At 34.3% G+C, this 7,378-nt stretch overlaps 1 non-coding gene across 1 annotated transcript; it reads right to left on the minus strand.

Moving 5' to 3' along the window:
* Positions 1-1,277: 1,277 nt before the first annotated feature.
* Trnat-agu lies at positions 1,278-1,351 on the minus strand. Its single transcript has one exon. It is a non-coding gene; the product is annotated as a tRNA-Thr (tRNA).
* Positions 1,352-7,378: the final 6,027 nt, after the last annotated feature.

Consider the following 7,378-nt stretch of genomic DNA (forward strand, 5'->3'; position numbering starts at 1 on the left):
GCGTAGCCTTGGCTTGACCTTGACTCTCTCCAGCCCCAGCTGCTCTCTGATGGTAACTGTCGCCATTGTCTTCACCTTCAGTAATTGATATCGCTTACTACCGGCGCGCAGTGATGCGTCCTTGTGTTTGGTGTTCACTCCAGCAGACTCTGGAGCGTGACCTTGGCTTGACCTTGACTCTCTCCAGCCCCAGCTGCTCTCTGATGATCACCGTCGCCATTGTCTTCACCTCCAGTAATTGATATCGCTTACTAACGGCGCGCAGTGCTGCGTCCGTGTGTTTGGGGTTCACTCCAGCAGACTCCGGAGAATGGCCTTGGCTTGACCTTGACTCTCACCAGCCCCAGCTGCTCTCTGATGGTGACTGTCGCCATTGTCTTTCACCTCCAGTAATTTATATCGCTTACTATCACAGTACGGCGTCCTTGTGTTAAGGGATTATCTTGTGCCAGACGATTGGGACGAATTAATGTTGGTTTCATTATTATTAACGAAGATGAATTTTACCTCCTCCAAAACCCAGCAAAGAAGAGAAAGTGTTTTAATTACAAGTCAACATAGAGTAGTAGTTCAGCTAACTTTTACTAAAAAACGAATTTGAGATTGAGCATTTCCATAAGCAATTCAGCCAGAATTAGCCTACAACTCAAAATAACTACTTGGAATGTAATTACATATATCTTTCTTTTTAAGTTTTGCATTACATTTGAAAATTTGTCTTCTTTCAGATGTAATAGAGCCTGAATATCTATCGTAAGTGAAAAAATTATAAATATTTGGTTGAACCTCTTGTTGCTGAAATATTGAATTATTTGACAGCAATATTTTTAAATGAAATCTACCTGTGTAGGTAATCGGAATAACTAGTAACTGATAACAATAAATACGTATGTTTAAAATAAGATTTTATTAAAACACTTTATGTTGAATTTTTAACAGAAAACATTAATTTATTGTATTTGAAAAATAACAAATTATTCTAAACCAATTTTTATTTTTAAAGAATTGGAAATTAAGTGACGTGTTGTTAACATAAAATACAACTGCGTGGATATAAATAATAGCAGATTGTGAGTTCTGTTAAATACAATACGAGAGTACAGTATTTCAGTATCATAGTTTGAAACAAATCACAAAAAAGTTTTCTTTATAACAAAATAAAATTAATGCTGATGCTAACAATAAATTATAAATATTACACATTGTAAAAATACGTAACTACACGATAAAAACATAATAGAAAACAGTTTATTGCCAAATACGGTAGCAAAAAGTTAAGGCACCGGCGAGATTCGAACTCGCGATCTCCTGTTTACTAGACAGGCGCTTTAACCAACTAAGCCACGGCGCCGCTTAGTCATCGTCATGTTTAAAACAGTCCTGAGCTTATCCATTACATTTATGATATAAATAGATCCATTGGTATTTCATTATTCAATTTTTCTTTTTAATGAGGAACTTTACTAATGCTTCTTCAGGAAGGTTTTTTAAATTTTATTAATCAAGCAAATTACCCAAAACAATTACTAACCAAATTAGCTGAAATATTTTATAAAATAGCAGTAGTCCGGAAACTACAATAACAGCATAATGTTACAATAAAAATTAAATGTGAATATTATTGATAAACTACAATTTTTAAGTATTACCTAAACATTCGAAGTAACTTTTATTTAAAGAAAATTTATATATTTTTGTTCACAGATTACAAAGACTGTATCAGATGTGACTATTGTTATCCTATTCTTCAGATAATATACAGGGTGATTCGGTTGGTGTTACCGGCACTTTCTGAGCTGATTGTACTATAAAAAATAAAGAAAAAAGTTCATATAAACATGGGTCCGGAAATGCTTCCTTACTGGGTTATGGCCAATTGAAGATTTCACCAAAAATTGTGTGCAGGAGGTCAAATGATGATTTGCCGCGTGTTTTATGAAGAGATATTTATAGGCGAATGCAACTTTTTCTAACGGATTTTTAGATGAGAAATTGAATAAAGATCATCTCATAGCTGTATCTCATTTAGTTGTTTTGTATACTACAAAAAAACAGAAATAAAAATAATTTTGGAAAACACTTTTTTAAGGTTTAACGGACAATTATTTTGTTAAATAGGCATTGAAGACCCACATTTTTACAAAGAAACTTGCAGAAAATTTAATTCTGAATAAAATTTATGTGCCACACGGCTATTAACAGCGAAGTATAGTTTCTGGAATTTAATTTTTACAACAAACATTCTACCAAGCAAAAAATACGTATTTAGTAAATAAACACCGTAATGTAATGATATAAGGTACACAAATAATTGATTAGCATACAATTGTAAATACAATTTTTAATAGATTAATGCTCAACTAAAAAACAATAATACTATTACTTTTTAGGACTAATCCAAATGGTTACATCATGTACCTACATATCTTTGTCACGTTAGCTTTACAGAAGGTAAATTATGTTTTTATAAGTTGGTATCACAAATCAGCTGTTCTACAATACACTGCAATTTATTGAGGAATCCAAATTATTTGTTTACCAATTCTGTACTAGTTTAATGAGTGCAATTTAATACAATTAATTTACTACTCGTTTGTTAGTGAAGTGTTATTTTAAAAGTAACTTACTATCACAATTGCAATGCCTTTGTTATTTACAACGGAAGAATATGCCGACATGGTTATTTGTCTTAGGCGTTTTGTGACGGAAATGCAACCGCTGCTACTGCAGAATACCGAAGACGATTTCCTAATCGCAGAGTTCCCAACCCAAAAAACGATCAGTGGATCATTTCGTACCCTAAGTGTAACAGGTAAACTTCCTAGTATTAATAATTATCGGGATCGCCCTGCCCAGAAATAATGTAGATATGGAAGAGGCTATAATCATGGCTACTGAACGCAGTCCTGGTGTCAGTTACAACGGCGTCTTTCTAGGCGATTCGCAGTGTCTCAGTCTGAAGTATGGAGAACTTTGCGCAAAAAATAGCATGTTCCCTTACCATAAACAACAAGTTCAAAGTATTCAACCAACAGATCCTCCTCTTCGATTGGAATTTTTGCAACTGGTTAATTAGAAAACCGTCAACATCATAGAACCATTTTATTCACTGATGATGCTCAATTTACCCGAGATGGCGTCAACAACCTTCACAATGAACACACTTGGGCAGAGGGAAATCCACATAGTACAATCGTGCGCAACTTTCAACACAGATTTAGTGTAAATGTATGGTGTGGACTCATTCATGATCGATTAATAGGACCATTCATTCTCCGAGGACATCTAAATTCCCGCATGTACCTAGAATTCCTTACAGAACAAACTACCACTATTATTAGAAGATGTTCCATTAGCAGCAAGGTGCAATATTATTTATCAACATGATGGTGCCCCTGCCCACTTTTCCCATAATGTAACAATGCACTTAAACGAGCAGTTTCCCGGGCGATGGATTGGTCGCGGTGGACCACACACTTGGCCACCAAGATCACCAGATCTAACTCCATTAGATTTCTGTATATGGGGTTGGATGAAGAACCTGGTGTACCAGGAAAAAGTAAATACACGTGAAGAGTTAATAAATCGATTGAAGATGCCGCCGCACAAATCAAAAAACAATCGTGCAGCGTTGCGGAGGATAACTCGATCAATCAGAAAGCGAGCTGCTAAGTGTATTGAAGTACAAGGACTGATTTTGAACACCTGTTATGAAAGTGGTACTTAGTATTATAAGCTTTAGATGAAAAACAATAATTTATTTCAAAACTTAATTTAAATTGCATCCTAATAAAATCTTATGTGTAGGCTACTCTATGACATTAAAATGCGGTTTTCCTTTTCTTTGGAATTTCTTGCTTGGTAGAATGTTTATTGTAAAATTAAAATTCCAGAAACTAATACTTCGCTGTTAATAGCCGTGTGGCACATAATTTTATTCAGAATTAAATTTTCTGCAAGTTTCTTTGTAAAAATGTGGGTCTTCAATGCCTATTTAACAAAATAATTGTCCGTTAAACCTTAAAAAAAGTGTTTTCAAAATTATTGTATTTCTGTTTTTTTGTAGTATAAACAAAAAAAACTAAATGAGATACAGCTATGAGATGAACTTTATTCAATTTCTCATCTAAAAATCCGTTAGAAAAAGTTGCATTCCATTCGCCTATAAATATCTCTTCATAAACACGCGGCAAATCATCATTTGACCTCCTGCACACAATTTTTGGTGAAATCTTTAATTGGCCATAACCCAGTAAGGAAGCATTTCCGGACCCATGTTTATATGAACTTTTTTCTTTTATTTTTTTAGTACAATCAGCTCAAAAGTGCCGGTAACACTAACCGAAATCACCCTGTATATTAGAACTTAAAATATACCGTACCACTTTAAAAATACTAAAATATATAATTTTTATGTTTAGGCCTATTATCATCAATACAATAATATATTCCCATGTATTTGAGAAGGATTTTAGAGCTTTGATACAAAATGAATCTCATCGCTTACTTTGGCAAGTACATTGTATCAGTGTAGATCTGAATTTCTTCATATTATTCAGCTACATGGTAAATGTTTCTAATTTCAAATTTTCCAGTGGATGCAAACAAAAGGCAAATTGAGGCATTTTTGTACACGATACCTCGCGTAATTGTATTATTAAGTAATAATCACCAGCTAAATAAAGTTTTAATATTTTTAAGTTTCTATGTTGAGAAACTTTTGAGAAACTCACTTAGATGTCTATTAAGTTTAATTCTTACAGCAAGTATTTAATAAGTATTATGTAACTGTAGCCACATTTAAATAATTCAGTATTACTTTTATTTTGTATCTTTAATACCGTTTCATTAACCGTAGTCTTCAGACAAAATTGATTTCTTCTAAGATTTCCTACATTCGTTCAATCATATATCAATGAACAGATTAGCAAGATTTTCTATTAATTGATGAAAGAAAAGTCACAATTATCTAATAATTTTATGTTTATACACGAGGCCTTTCGACATCAGAGATGCCATTGTCAGTTGTGAATCAACAATTTGAAATAATATAATTAATTTCAATTTTAAACAATTATCAGCTGAATAACTTAATACAATATTTGTTTAATTAACAGTTTGGGTCAAAAAGAATTTAGTTATATTTTAAAGGAATGGTGAATTTTGAATCGGTCCAAAGTCATCGTTTAATATTTTATCTGTATGTTTTTTAATGTATAATGTTTCATAAGCGTCGAGCTCTTCTTGTTTATGGACTGCTTTTAATAATGGGAAATTTTTAAAAGTGTGCTTTGTTTCTAACGCATGTTTGGCAATAGTTGATTTTTTAGTTTGTCCGTATTTATAATATCTTTCCTGTTCTTTAAAATGTTGTTTTAACGGTTCGTTTTGTCTGGCCAATGTAAATCTTATCACAATATTCATAATAGAAAATAGTGTATTCCAATAAGCAGAGTTCTTCCTTCAATGAGATTGGTAGGAGTTTCCGATGACGAGAATGTCAGAAATGACCTGAAAGACACAGCGATCTAGCTGCCTAGCTTGTCGCGACCTCTGACAGACCATAGGTCCAGGTCGGGGCCAGGGGGGCGTCGCTCCCATAGTTTATCGATCCGAAAACAGCCCAGCTCAACTCCGCTATAAAATAAAGTTACAAAAACGCTGGATAAGACGGCCAGTTACGTGGGAGAAAGCCTGGGACGCCGGGAAACTCGCCAACTCCGGCCCTGTTTCTTGCAATTCGGTTTAACGACCCGTCATTATTTAGGGGTTTGTCTTTGGATTTTACGGTAGTCATATTTTTTGGGCCCAGATTAGTTTTCTCTTTCGCAATCACGGGGTTGGCTCACAAAAGCTCGTTTCGGCCCCAACGTTTTACCCATTGAGCAGGACGTCACTCTGTGGACAGAAATTTGTAATATACTAGCTGTTACCCGAGGCTTCGCTCGCATTTATAAGCATCGGAGATCATTACTATATAAATGAATTAATATGATACCTATATTTTATTGCATAGCTAGGATTATCAATTCTAAAAATTACTACACACAATGAAGTTTCGAAAACTTAAAATATGCTTTATTAAATTACAACAACATGTCAAAATATATTTCATTGCATAAAAAATAAATAATTTTGAATTCTAATAATTTAAAAAGATATAATGCAGAGTATCAATGTAGAATATTTTTGTAGACTATATTATAAGTTTTCCGTCAGGTGCAAATATATGTAAATTCCGGGCATTAGACACTCGCGAACAGTTTACATATAGTTGACCTTGAGAGAAGCGTGGCTTTTCTAAATGCAATCCCGCTACCTGTAATGTCTGCCCTTGTGCTTTGTTTATAGTAACAGCAAAGCTAAGTTTCATGGGAAACCGGACCCTTTTGAATTGGACTGGAAGATCGGTGGGGATTATAGAAGAATCCCAAACAGCTGAAATTATATATAGGCAATTGGATGGATGGATTGGATGGATGGATTGGATGGATTGGATGGATGGATTGGATGGATGGATGGATGGATGGATGGATGGATGGATGGATGGATGGATGGATTGGATGGATTGGATGGATGGATTGGATGGATGTATGGATTGGATGGATGGATGGATTGGGTGGATGGATTGGATTACATGTTAACGTGACCATCGATAGATAATACAGTGTGATGGTATTACAGTACTCAGAGTTGGAGCTTCATTACTGGAATGCTAGATGGCGTTGAAGTAGTTAGATTTGAGATGTTTCGACAAAATTCTTTTTATTTTTCAAAAAATAAATTTTAATTAATAAAAAGTACCCTATGTTACTTCTAATACATCCAAGGATACATTTACAAAGTTTCATGATGATCGGTTTAGTAGTTTTCACGTGAAAGCGTAACAAACAAACTTACATTCGCATTTTTAATATTAGTAGGGATTGGTTTACAGCAGGGTGACCAGATGTCCGGCTTCAGGAGGAGATGTCCCTCCTAATTATGTTTGTCCTCCTGTCCTCCTGGATTCTGATAATCAAGTAAAATTTCCGGGTTTTTAGCGAACACTTAAATTTTCATAAATACTAGCATCACGTTAAAATATTTTTCCGATTACCAAAGTCCTGAAGATAGCCCATGACAAGTTATCGCAGCGCACACGGAATGCCATGGCATGTGAACTGCTGTTGATTCAGTTGTATGTTGAGTGGTGTCTATAGTGTCACTGACTCACTGTTGTTTCTATCCGCTCAGCTGCACTGGTAATACTACCTCTTGATATCCTATTCATGTATTATAGATGATAGATTAATTCTTTAATAATACATTACGGTATATATTTTTCTGTTATAGTGATCATTTCATATATATGTCTGTGAATATAGCTTACTAATAA

Source organism: Homalodisca vitripennis, chromosome 2, assembly GCF_021130785.1.
Source record: "Homalodisca vitripennis isolate AUS2020 chromosome 2, UT_GWSS_2.1, whole genome shotgun sequence".
Taxonomy (NCBI): Eukaryota; Metazoa; Arthropoda; class Insecta; order Hemiptera; family Cicadellidae; genus Homalodisca; species Homalodisca vitripennis.